This window comes from Drosophila santomea, chromosome 3R (genome assembly GCF_016746245.2).
Source record: "Drosophila santomea strain STO CAGO 1482 chromosome 3R, Prin_Dsan_1.1, whole genome shotgun sequence".
Lineage (NCBI taxonomy): Eukaryota > Metazoa > Arthropoda > Insecta > Diptera > Drosophilidae > Drosophila > Drosophila santomea.
In genome coordinates this window covers 27,817,143-27,828,736 of record NC_053019.2, presented here as the reverse complement: position 1 = coordinate 27,828,736, position 11,594 = coordinate 27,817,143, and the positions used below count along the sequence as shown (strand labels likewise).

The window sequence follows — 11,594 nt, the reverse complement described above, 5'->3', positions numbered from 1 at the left end:
AACAAGATTTCGCCATGAGCGATATGAAAAGCATACACTTTGTTATACACTTGATTATTCAATAAAATTGCATTTGGCAAACGAGATGGAAAGCTAATATTTAACCATTATTCAGTCGGTTGCAACGCATTATTTGTCAATGAATAATTCATAAAATCTATTTCCTATTTATTAGCCCAGCGCATCCCTTTTTCCAGAATTCAGCTAATTTTACCCATCATTTATTTAAACAAAAAGGTGGCCCACTCCTCTTTATCTATTCACTCGCCTATGTGTTTCTATTTTGCAAACAAACACTTTTCCCCTCTGAATACTATCTGAAGTATCTGTAAGATATAAATACGCCAACAGCAAGTTACTATATGTATCTTGGAAGTGCTTAGCTGGCTGAGAAACGGGCGTCTGAACGAAGTGAGTTAATTACACGTCTATAAATGTAAATTTTTAGCAAACAGCATGCAAGCCGCCAGTTTGATAGGGCAAATATTTAAACATTACTAGAGCTATGGCAAATATTTGGCTTGCAGGTGCCTTTCTTGATTTTCCCCGCCAGCGAGTGTTTCGTTTTCAAATGTTCTGCTGCGACGGCAGTTTCTCGCATGCGATTTAAGGCGCTTCTGCCTGAGGTTTTCTTCCTCTGCTGTTAACAGAGCTCTCTTTGGCTCGCTCGCTGTCGCTCTCCTGCTGCGTTTCCCCGCCCTGCAAAATGGGAGAGAGAGTGGGCGAGCGCAGACCCACTGACACAGTGATAAAGGCTGTAATGGCCACTGATAACAGCGCGCAGCTGTGTGGGTGCCAGCAGAGAGAGAGCGAGTGCTGTTAAGGCGTGTGCATGTGGATGTGAATGTGGATATGTGGAAAACGAGAAAACGGTATATCGGGTATGCCGTATGCCGTATGCCGTATGCCGATACGCTGTTAAGGCCGCACAGGTACGAGGCGAGGCTCTCTCTGTACCGCTCGGCAATCGCTGCTCGCTGCTCGCTGCTCGGAGGTCGGCGGTCGGCGGTAGGCGGTCGCGTTTGCAGTTCAACTTTTACCGAAAAGGCGGACGGACGGGTCTTGGAATCAATCGTCGGGCTCCGCAGTTTGTACGCGATTCGGCTCCTGAATTCCTGACAGCCTCCCGAGGAATTCGGAGATATTCGATTCGAATAATTGAAAATCGTCAGAGATCTGAATAAATAAATACGAGTGAATATACAGAAGCAGATAGCAGGAATTATTCAAATGGAAATGGCGAGCACAGAAATTTGAAATTGCTGGAAAATAATTGAAACCACTAAGAAAAATCAAAATAAATAAATAGTGAAAATATTTGCAGGAATTACTCAAATGAAAATACCCACAAAAATACGCCAAAATAAAATGATATTCGTGCTACTTGAAATCGATGAAAAATCCAATGCTATTAGTGTGTGCAAAACAAAAATAAATATAAATTGCGACCAGCATTCGCATGTGTCGACGTCTACATAAGCATGAATGGAAAAAGTGCTCAAGAGTAAATAGGCCGAAAGTCAACGTCGAAACAAAGAATATATTTTGGACAATTGGAAACTTGTGCAGTTCCATCTCGGATACTTTCCATATTTTCCAACGCCAGTGCTATTATTAAAGTAATTCTCTGCGACACTTGCCACCTGTTCGACGACTTTTGGAGGCACACGCAATTTATGCAAACGACTTCGAGAAGAAAGCCGATCTGCTCCGATTCACAGCGAAAAGTGAGAGTGTCGTCAGTCGTTGACCCAGTGTAAGTCTCTGGTCAATATTGTTCTGGATTTGTGTGCCCCCCCCCTTTGAATATACCTGCCACTTTTGGCACCTTTACACCAATCTCCGGACGATCTTGTTATCGCCCCGTGTTCGTCGGGGATTTAAATATAGATTTATGTCAGGCAAACATTAATTGGATTATCCACCTCGTCTTGGTGTGGGGCATTTTAGACTATTTTAGATGACTTTAGATGATTGACCTAGACCAAGGGGAAATAAATTAGTGTAGTAACTTTCGCGGCTAACTCATTTAGATACTACTTTCGCAACGCCCTTTTGAGGGCCCTCGAAGTGAAAAGCGGCGACTGATATGCACAAACACTTCAGCAGTAGGTGGGCGGGGGTGGAAGGGTAGGGGCGTAACTAATCAAATTACAAAGTCACAAACCGCTTGATTTGATAATTCAGTTAGGTTACGGCTGTATTCGAAGGCATGTGCCTGTATCTTGCCGCAGATGCTGTCGATTTCCCAGCGCCTCCGGGAATATGCAGCACTTTTATCTCGAAAGTTGCCAAATTACCTCCGCACAGGTGTGCACCCAGCGTACAGGTGCGGGTGCGGCTTGGTGTATAAATTTACACTTAACTGCAAAACAACAAGCTTAATTGCCCGAAACCAAATAAAACTCAGCATCTTAGCATCTCAAGTTCTTGAGAACAATTCGAGTGCCCAGCAAAAACGTATATCGATCTGAAGATAATAACTTTTTTTGTATATTAACTTATTGTCTGGTTTTTGCTATGGAATAGGTTACATCTTACTACACCACCATAAATAATATTAAAGTTACTATTAAGAAACTGAGACTACTTTGATCGCCTATTTAATGTTATCAACCCACCTTTAAATTGTGGTCTTAGTCTATTTTAAGGCCAAATCACTTTGTAAACATTGAAAATTTTATATACATTTTTTTTCAACCTCAGAGAATAAAAGCAGGCAGAATGGGTATCTTTCAGTTGCGACCAGCACTGGCGCTTGCTCAAAATGATTTCTTTGCAACTGCAACAACTGCTGCGCGCATCCTTGAACATGAAAAGTGGAACGAGAGTGCTGCCAAAAGATGTTGGGACAATTCGGGCGGCACTTACACTAATTACAGCCGCCGTCACTTAAAGTGAGTCACGGCCACATGGCCACATAGCCATATAGCCATATAGCCACACGTGTTTTTCCGTTTGCTTAAAGCATTTGGCATTTAGGGAAAGATGTGAAGGAGTGACACAGTTTTGCAACCGACGCGACTCCCTTCAGCTCTTCTTTCATCTTCAATTCATTGTGAATTGAGACTCGAGAAAGAATGGCCAGCACAATGGGGCGTATGCGTAATACGGTCGACAGTCCTCCTGCATTCACGCTGCATTGTCTGCGCTGAATGTTGCTCATACGCCGTGGTGGCTGGCGTAAGCTACAAAGCAAACGGAACGCTCAAATCAAAGGCGACAAGCCACAACAATGGCGCTCAAAGTGCCAGCGGGCTTGGCGGAAATATAAAGTAAACTATTGTTTTGCCCCATTGCGTCAGTGTTTTCTGCTCCGCGGGCTAGTCAATATTGCGCATACGCCGCGTGGTCCTCGTGCACCTTGGAGATATTGTTAATAAGCTTTTAATTATTTGAAGTTAATCATTAATCAGAGTGAAGCTCATCATTCGTTGGCCAAAAACGCGGTCATTCTCCCATTGTCTGCGAACCTGCTGCTGGCCACGCTTATCGTAATGGCCGAAAAGTTCTAATCGAGGCAATTAACGTGGCCAAATTTAATTTCCGTCCCCAAAACGCTATCAGTCGCAAGAACCAAATAAAGCAGCGAAAAGAAGACGGAACGCCCGGAAAGCTTGCTTTTTATTTACAAAATATTAGTTCATGCCAGCCATTGGGAAATCCATCATGTAAGCCCGGGATTTCTCAGTTGCATGTGTTTTTTTGTTTGTCTTCGGCTTCCCGGTTTGTTTGTTCTATTCTATTTGTTTGCCCTCTTCTTCTATTCTTTCTATTCTGTAGCCCCGTCCAAACGAAAATAGCTGCCAGGTATTTTTTACCGAAAGTTTGGGGAGTTCATAGGGAATGCGAGCGCCTTTGAGTGGCCATTAAGCAAATTACTTATGTTAATTAGTTGGCACGGCTAATGAGAAATCTCAAGGATTTGCAGCCCGTGATAAGTCAAATTTAAAACGGGGCCGGGGTGAAAAGAGCCTTTTCCTGATTATCCACCTTCCGTCCCAATTTAGCCCCTGTTGATTTATGATGCTAGACTCACCCAAGCGAAATCTCAACTTGAAAGTCAATTTCACAAAGCCCCGGGCCTTGCCACACAATGAGAATTCAATTTCCCCCCTCGTTTTCCCCGCTCTCTCTGGAGCACTGGAGAAATGGAGAACTGGAGAGTCGGATCCTTTGATTCATCAAATTGCATTTATTTGCCAGATGAGCGAGCTGCAATAAAGCAACAGTTTGTATTCGGAAAATTGCATAAATAAATAATACGGCACAATAATTGAGGAGCCTGAGCCTGAGTTGGCAAATACTGCAGTCTTCCCATGCAGAAGTAAGCCATTTTGATTTCAATATGCACTAAAAACTATAATCAACCTATGTAAGTGAGCTAGACAATATCGTAATTTTGGATTCGAATATGAGAGCCCTTTGGGTTAAATGCCCAAAAAACCAAGATTGATTTAAATTGGCAGCTGAAATAGTTTCCTGTTTTATTTAATCCTTTAGCCTTTAGCCGCTTATCTGTTTAACCGTCTATCGAATTATGTTTCCCATCTCATTTGTGCTTAATCACTGGCTTTCATGGAAAGCCCTTAACCTATTTATTGCAATGCAGATGTTTGCGTTAAAATTAAAACGCAGCAACGCATTCGTTAGCCTTAAGCCGTAAAATAATTAAAAACGTAATTAGCTTCGTGCAATTCGCAAGCATTAATGTATTCAAAATGCCGCCAGCTGAGATCGGGATTGGAGTGAAAATTGGGCGAGGGAATGGAAATGGAAATGGAAATGGGAGTGGAAATGGGTTTCAGGTCAGTGCGTCAGTTGGGAATAATTTCATTAAAATCAACTTTGGTTGCCCAGCCTGCGGTCAGTTGAAAGGAGATTAATTACTGACTTTATTTGGCTGGACAGTACGAATCCGAGGCAGCCTATCGACCGCCTCCTACATAATGCACTACTGACACATAATCGATGGTTGTGCGATTTATGAAAAACTAATTAAGCCGCATAAATGCAAAAAAAATTAATTCAAATTGCAACGCTCTGGTTGGGGTAATAATAAGCAGCATTAACTCCAGTGCACAATGTATCTTAATTTCGGGCGTAATTAATGCCTGCAATTAAGTTTTGTTCCCCGCCTTGGCACCTACATGTATATATAGGTACATATACATAGTAGGCACACCCACACACACACACTGGCACTGGGAGACGTAAACAATCCACTTAACATGCTGGGAAATACCATTTGATCCTGCCATCCATCTCCTGCCGCATTGCGTATACGCAGCGTGGGCCTTTGGCAACATTGTGTCACGCACATTATTGATGGGCCGGCTCAATCGCTTCCCCTTGAGTTTCCCACAGGGTCTCGGTTACAGCTTCTGGTTACGGTACGGTTACGGTCCGTCTTCAGCCGGAGTTCCTCGCCGGATTCTGGGATTCTCTACGGCATCTGGGCAATTACGGCTCGTTGGTCCCTGTTTATTAAAACGACATAATTGCGAATTTAAGCCCGCAGCTCATCGCTGCCTCGACTGCCTTGACTGCCTCCAATCAAGTGGATCATCTGCGGCCTGCCGTTGGCAGACTTGCGATTTTCCCTGCCCAGTCAGCTTTTGGAAAGTTTTCCCGGAAAATCGGCATACGCAGCGGTCTGAAACAGAGAACTTTGGCCTTGCCAACAGCAAAGGCAAAAGCAACAGCAAGTGAAACTGAAACAGAAGCGCTGTCTGCACGCCTCTTTTTTCAATTATGATTAATCACCAGTAATTAAAGCCATGAAAGCGACCTTTGGCGGATATACAAATTGATTAGAAACGGACACGTGAGTGGAGGTCATGATTAGCAAGTTGTTAAACACTGACTAGTTGACTGGCTTATAATTAAATGATATAAATAATACAAGTCTTGTATTTCTGTTTATAGTTAAATGTTTGCTTCATAAACTCAAACTGACATACACATTGTCTTTTATTAGCCAAATTGTAGGCACTTGAACTCATTCAGCATAAATCAGGGCAGCGCCCTCCGGCCGAAATGGATTCTCAAGTGTTTTGCCTTTTCATTAATTAGATTGCAGACCACCTTTCTGGGCCGGAATGCTTATGTTTTGATTAGGCATTAGGCGGAGAGCACAGGACGAAGGACGAAGGACATAGGACCGAGAGTCGAAAACATGTTCCTGCTAAGTGCAGGCCCTCGAGTCCTTCGAGTGGATCCTTGTTCTCCAGTCTCGAGGGTGCATTATGGGCGGCCAATCAGGACTGGGGGCATGCCCCACATACCCATTAATCACAGCCAAATGTCTGGCAAGACAGCCGCGAGTGTTGGCCCGCTACGCTTTTGATGGCTAATTGCATACAAGCCAGGCGATTGCGATTGCGTTGGCGTTCTGTTCCGTTCTGCCAGAACACGTAATTGTAGACATCTTGTACAACCTGTTTGTGTATTAGCCAGAGAACAGACAATTGCAAAGAGTTCGCAGCGTGTGCTAATTGAATTGTAATCGACTTGGCATGCAATTAGTGGCTGCACGGCGAATTAAAGCGCCACATGCAAAGTCCCACGTGTCTGAACAATTGTAGGTAAACATATTAAGTATAAGCTTAAAGTTATATTCTTTTTCTGGCAGTAACATTTAAATACTTAGGTACACTTTCAGATCAAATGAAACATATTTGAATTCCACATCCAGCTCATTAGATATTTCATTAACATCTGATCTTGATTTCACAGCGTTTCTCCGCGTGTACTCCACACTGTGCAGCAACTGCTGTTTACCCGCTCTTATATTGTTTAATAATATTATAAACTGCAAACTGCCAACTCTGGCCAGTAAACAAGAAGGTAATCAAGTGCGGCTGGCAATTAGAAGCTTTGCTCTTCCAACTCTGACCACTTGTGCACACACACACATTGCCGAGCAGCTCTCGTTATGGCTATGCCCCAATCACCGGGTGGAGATGAGGAAAGTGCAGTCGTGTTCCGGGAAAATGGCAATGCCAGCAGCAGTAGTAATATCTGCGATGGGAATGCGAGCTGCGAGTGCCAGCTGCGAGATAGCCCAAAACAATGCGATTAAGCGCAGTTCCATTTCGCTTGGCGCACTGGGCGTATGCGTAATCCGCGCTAATGCAACGCCAAACTAATTGGCTCAGCTAATTAATAACGGGCTCAGGCTGCATTCTGTTTCTATCGCTCAGATCAGCAGATATCCATGGTAGTGGCTTCTAGACTCTCGCTGAGGTTTTCATCAAAGAAGAGGGTATAATTGAGTTTTAAAGTCACTTCTTCGCAATTTGTAAACTAGCAAAACTCATAACAGTTTTTAAATGCTTTCTCTGCAAACTTGGGTATTTTATCTCTAGATTTCTTTTATCTTCGACATCGCTAGGAAACTGGGTCATAACTGCTGTATTAAGTGCAAGCTGTAATAAGAGTTAAGTCATTCAAGTCTCCGCTGATTTGCACACTGTAGGAAATAAAGCTAGGTAACATTCTTAAACTGTAGTGTATAAATTCTTCGGCCATTCTGATAATTGCTTGTATAAAAGTATACATGGAAGTGCACCTCTTGGTCATCATGCGATGGTAATGGTGATGGTGATGGTGACTAACGCTTCTATCGCCGCTGACCGTCCAGCCGAAAATAAACACCCCCGCTCACACATTGCTGTGTAAATAAATTAAATTCAAATCTAAATTGATATAAACTATGCTCATTGAGGCTAAACAGAGAAAAAAGAAGGCCCGTGCTTATCGCGCGTCCCACTCATCATTCCCAAAAAAACCAAAACAAAAAAAAAATAACAGTACAGAAATGGGGGAAAAGGGGCGGCAGGGGCGTGGCGGCACTTTATCGCTGCTTAATTACGTTACTGATAAGCTCACATTTTTCCTTTTGTGTTTCGCAGTCTTCGCTTGCGTTTGACTTCTTTTTCCTATCAAAAGCTCTTCATGTGCTTCTTTTTTCCACTGGACATATCTTGGCGCTTAGCTCTTGACTTTCGCAACTGCTCAGTCGAGATTTTGTTAATAAAAATTAATGGTTTCGTGATTTGTTTGGCCTTAGCCGCTAAATTTGCTTGTGTGCTTTTAATGCTGGTACCCATAGATTGCTGCTTCTAATGCTGACCACAAACACTGAAGGCAAAGCTGACTAAGCTAGAGAAATTCAATATTTGAATCAAAATATTAAATAATCAGCCGAATTTCGTTTTGATATTCCACTGATTTATTTGGGTAAAATGCCACACTATACAGTTGCAATTAAATTGTACTTTTTTCAAGGGTATCTATCAGCCAATCTGTTTCCCCGATGAAACTGGGCAATATATTTGTTTTCGCTTTTGATGCTGCCTTTCGAATGGAATGAGGGTTAATGGGGATGATATTGCAGGCTGGCTGCTGGTTTCGGTATGCAGACAACGCCCACTGCCAGCACTAATTTCAGCGTAATTATTTATTTGGGCGCTTTAATTACTTATTTATCGGTTGCAAACCAACACGGCGTATGCTTTATATCAGGAGTAGCGAACAATGAAAGCGGCGTGCAATTCGTTTTTCGTTGCCAACGGGTTTTTGGATAAAAGTCAACGACACAATGCTAAATATAAATGAATAACTATTTATACATACGCGTATTCGATGCCGGCGATAATTGAAATTGGTTGACTATTTATGGCAGACGAAGAATGATTTATTCACACACTATTGCCTCTCGGCGTTGATGTGGAAAACTTTCGAACCCGGGGCATTGTTTACAAGCGCTGGTTGGAAAGCGATTAACCCGTTCAATCATTAAATGGTTAAATCGCATAAATACGAAGTGCGAAAATATTTATTCGCGCTCATAAAACACCGATATTGTTGCCATTATTTGGCCATAACCAACTGTTTACATTCGCGTAGCGTTTTCCAATTTCCCACATCATTTTCCACAGCCATTTGTTGCTTGCAGTCGTGAAAAGGTCTCGTGCATTTGGTCGGTTTAACAAGCTTGGCAATGAGTTCATATACCCGATCCTATTTATTTACAAAAGCAAATGAAACAGGGCTAAAAAGCACACAAATTTTGCTCTGTGGTATCTTGCAGTTAAAAAGCTGGGTTTTTGCCCGCCCAGCTTATCAATCGAACATAATCTTTATGCACAGTTTGGCCCAAATACGCGATATTTATTTCTTCAATTAATTTAAGCGCCGGCTCAATAAAAATATCCCCCGATTCCGTGACAAGAGTCGCATTCGACTGGCAGAGATAGAGAGATAAAGGTATACTGTATGGTTGTATCTGAAAATTGTCTATGCATATTAGAGTGTATCCGGGTGTGGCCGATGCATGTGAAATGGCCAAAACATTCTGCATGATTGATGGGCCTCGTGGCCCAGAGATAGGGATACGGGGAGCTTTGGCACATATCCTGGCTTTTGGGTATGCAAATTGGCTTTATTTATTAATCGAATGCATTTTGTGGTCAGTGCGAATGTGCCGGAGTGCCTGGGCTCTGAATTTGCAAACAGGAATAGCACTTTTGGCTGTGTAAATGTACAATATTCTATACATATTGCACAGGAAGTGGGTGTGATAAGTTTGCACCGCTCGCCCTCCGGAAGTGGTAAAACTTTCCATTTATTGCAGATTTAATTTTAAATTTTTTGTAATTTTCATTTCAACTTTTTCGGCAAAATCCTCGCTGGCTTCTGTGGCTTTTTCCCAGCCGCGTTGTGTACGTGTCACATAAATCTCTCGGCGAATTTAGTTTCCGATTTGCATTCGTGTGCGTCGTCAGGTTTCCTTGCACATAATTCATGCAGCTCGACAAGCTCCATGCCATAAATTTAATGTGTTTTCTGTCCTAAATTTTCAACACCACTTTTTACCATTTTTTGTGTACCATTTTTACCACGACCTTGCCTGCTGCTGTTGCTGGCATCGATTTGGCAGCCAAACCGCGGCGTCGCCAATTATGCCATTGGATGCTATTTATAAATGGGGCCACAACTCCATGGGTAACTCCAATCACGCAACCAGAAAGTGTGGATCCCTCCTCAACCTTGCAGCTTGAACTTCACATTCCTTGGCGCCACCAGCCTTGGCTGCATTTTAATGGCTTTTATTGATTTTCAGCATTGTTTCAGCGGCACCCGCGCAACATGCCAACTTGCCGAGGGGCACCATTCACCTGATGCACTCGGAAAAAATCCGAAAAATTCCCCATTTATCTAGGTCAAAATAGAGCCCTTGTCTAGGCCATAAAGACCTATGAAGATTTTCCTCAGTGCAGCACAGCTCGTTATGAGCATTCAACGCATCAATTGGCGCGTGCCGAGCTGGGTTCCTAAAAACTGCTGGCAGAAAAACTACGGGGACAGGGAGGACACCTGGCCCAAAGACTTGCTGCTCCACCGAGGTCTGTTGCACTCGCACTTGCGACGACATTTAGCTTGCGGCTGCTGTCCTTGTTCCGAGCCTCCGCCTCCCATTGTGCAACACCCGCCACCTCCCCCAAAGTCCTGCGTCTCCCCACGAATGCCCCTCTGCCATTTAGGAATTCGCGCAGTTTTGCGTGCGCCTCGTGCGCCTCGCAATGCCCTATACAAAATGCGGGTCTAATTGCTCGGCGGTGCTGTTTGTGATGTTTGTGCTTTTTGAATGGAACGCACACACAATGAAATTACCTGGCAAATTTGGTTTACCTGGCCTCAATTTTCTGTGCGTAGAAAGTGGAGCTCTTTAAGTGTTCCCCAATTATTGGCAGCTTTAAGTATTATTCTTCTTAAATAGCAATAACTGTCTATTCTCGCAACAAATCTCTTGATTGACATGTAGCGTTCGTCTTGGAATGCACAAATCCTGGGATAATATTTCAAAACTTTAAGTTATGCTAAGCACACTGAAAGTAGTCGCCGTTCACAAGGTCCTTTTCCACATTTCCCTTTCGAGGGGAGGGCATAAGCCTTGACGATGGGCACTTTACTCAATTTTTTTGTCAGTCCCCCTTTCAGCGTTTTAGTAGGTGTTTCCGTATGTCTGGGCTGGGTATCTTTTACTCACTCACTGTTACGTTGCTTGTTTTTGTTTCTACTTGCTTTTATTTCTTTTTTACACAGAGGGAAAATCTAAAGTCTTGTGCCTTTAAAGTTTTACTTTGGTAGCTGTGTTAAATGAAGTAGTTTGCACCAACAATCATTTCTTTTTTAAGACCTTCTTGAATAAGTTTTATCCTTGTCACAAAAAGAAGTTATAGCACAAACTCCAGGTTTAATTCAAGTTTGAAAATGTCCAAAAATACTAATTTGGTGAACCAAATAAATTGCTAGCTTACTCCGCCTGAAGATTCTTAAAACTCGAAAAACTCTCGCAGTTTCTGGTGACATTTTTTACTTCATACACTGCTGCTGCTTCCGGTGAGCACGCCTCGCTTATCAGCGCATTTTCAGTTGTTCCCTGTTTGGGGGGTGGTACATTTCCCACCCACCAGGGCAGTGGGTTGCCCCAATCCACCCACATTTTCCCCCCCCGGAGCCTCGAGCTTCGGTGCTTGTTTGCCTGTTTTGCATGTCATGCGCTTGTTTGTTTTTTGCTCCTGTTT

At 43.1% G+C, this 11,594-nt stretch overlaps 1 protein-coding gene across 1 annotated transcript in view; it reads left to right on the top strand.

Annotated features, from left to right (window-relative positions):
• Positions 1-1,039: 1,039 nt before the first annotated feature.
• The window catches only part of LOC120452771 (5-hydroxytryptamine receptor 1), a 50,583-nt gene continuing 40,028 nt past the window's right edge, over positions 1,040-11,594 (top strand). Inside the window, exon 1 of the mRNA XM_039637160.1 lies at positions 1,040-1,756. The gene's annotated coding sequence lies outside the window, so the exon portion shown is untranslated. The remainder of the gene's footprint in view (positions 1,757-11,594) is intronic.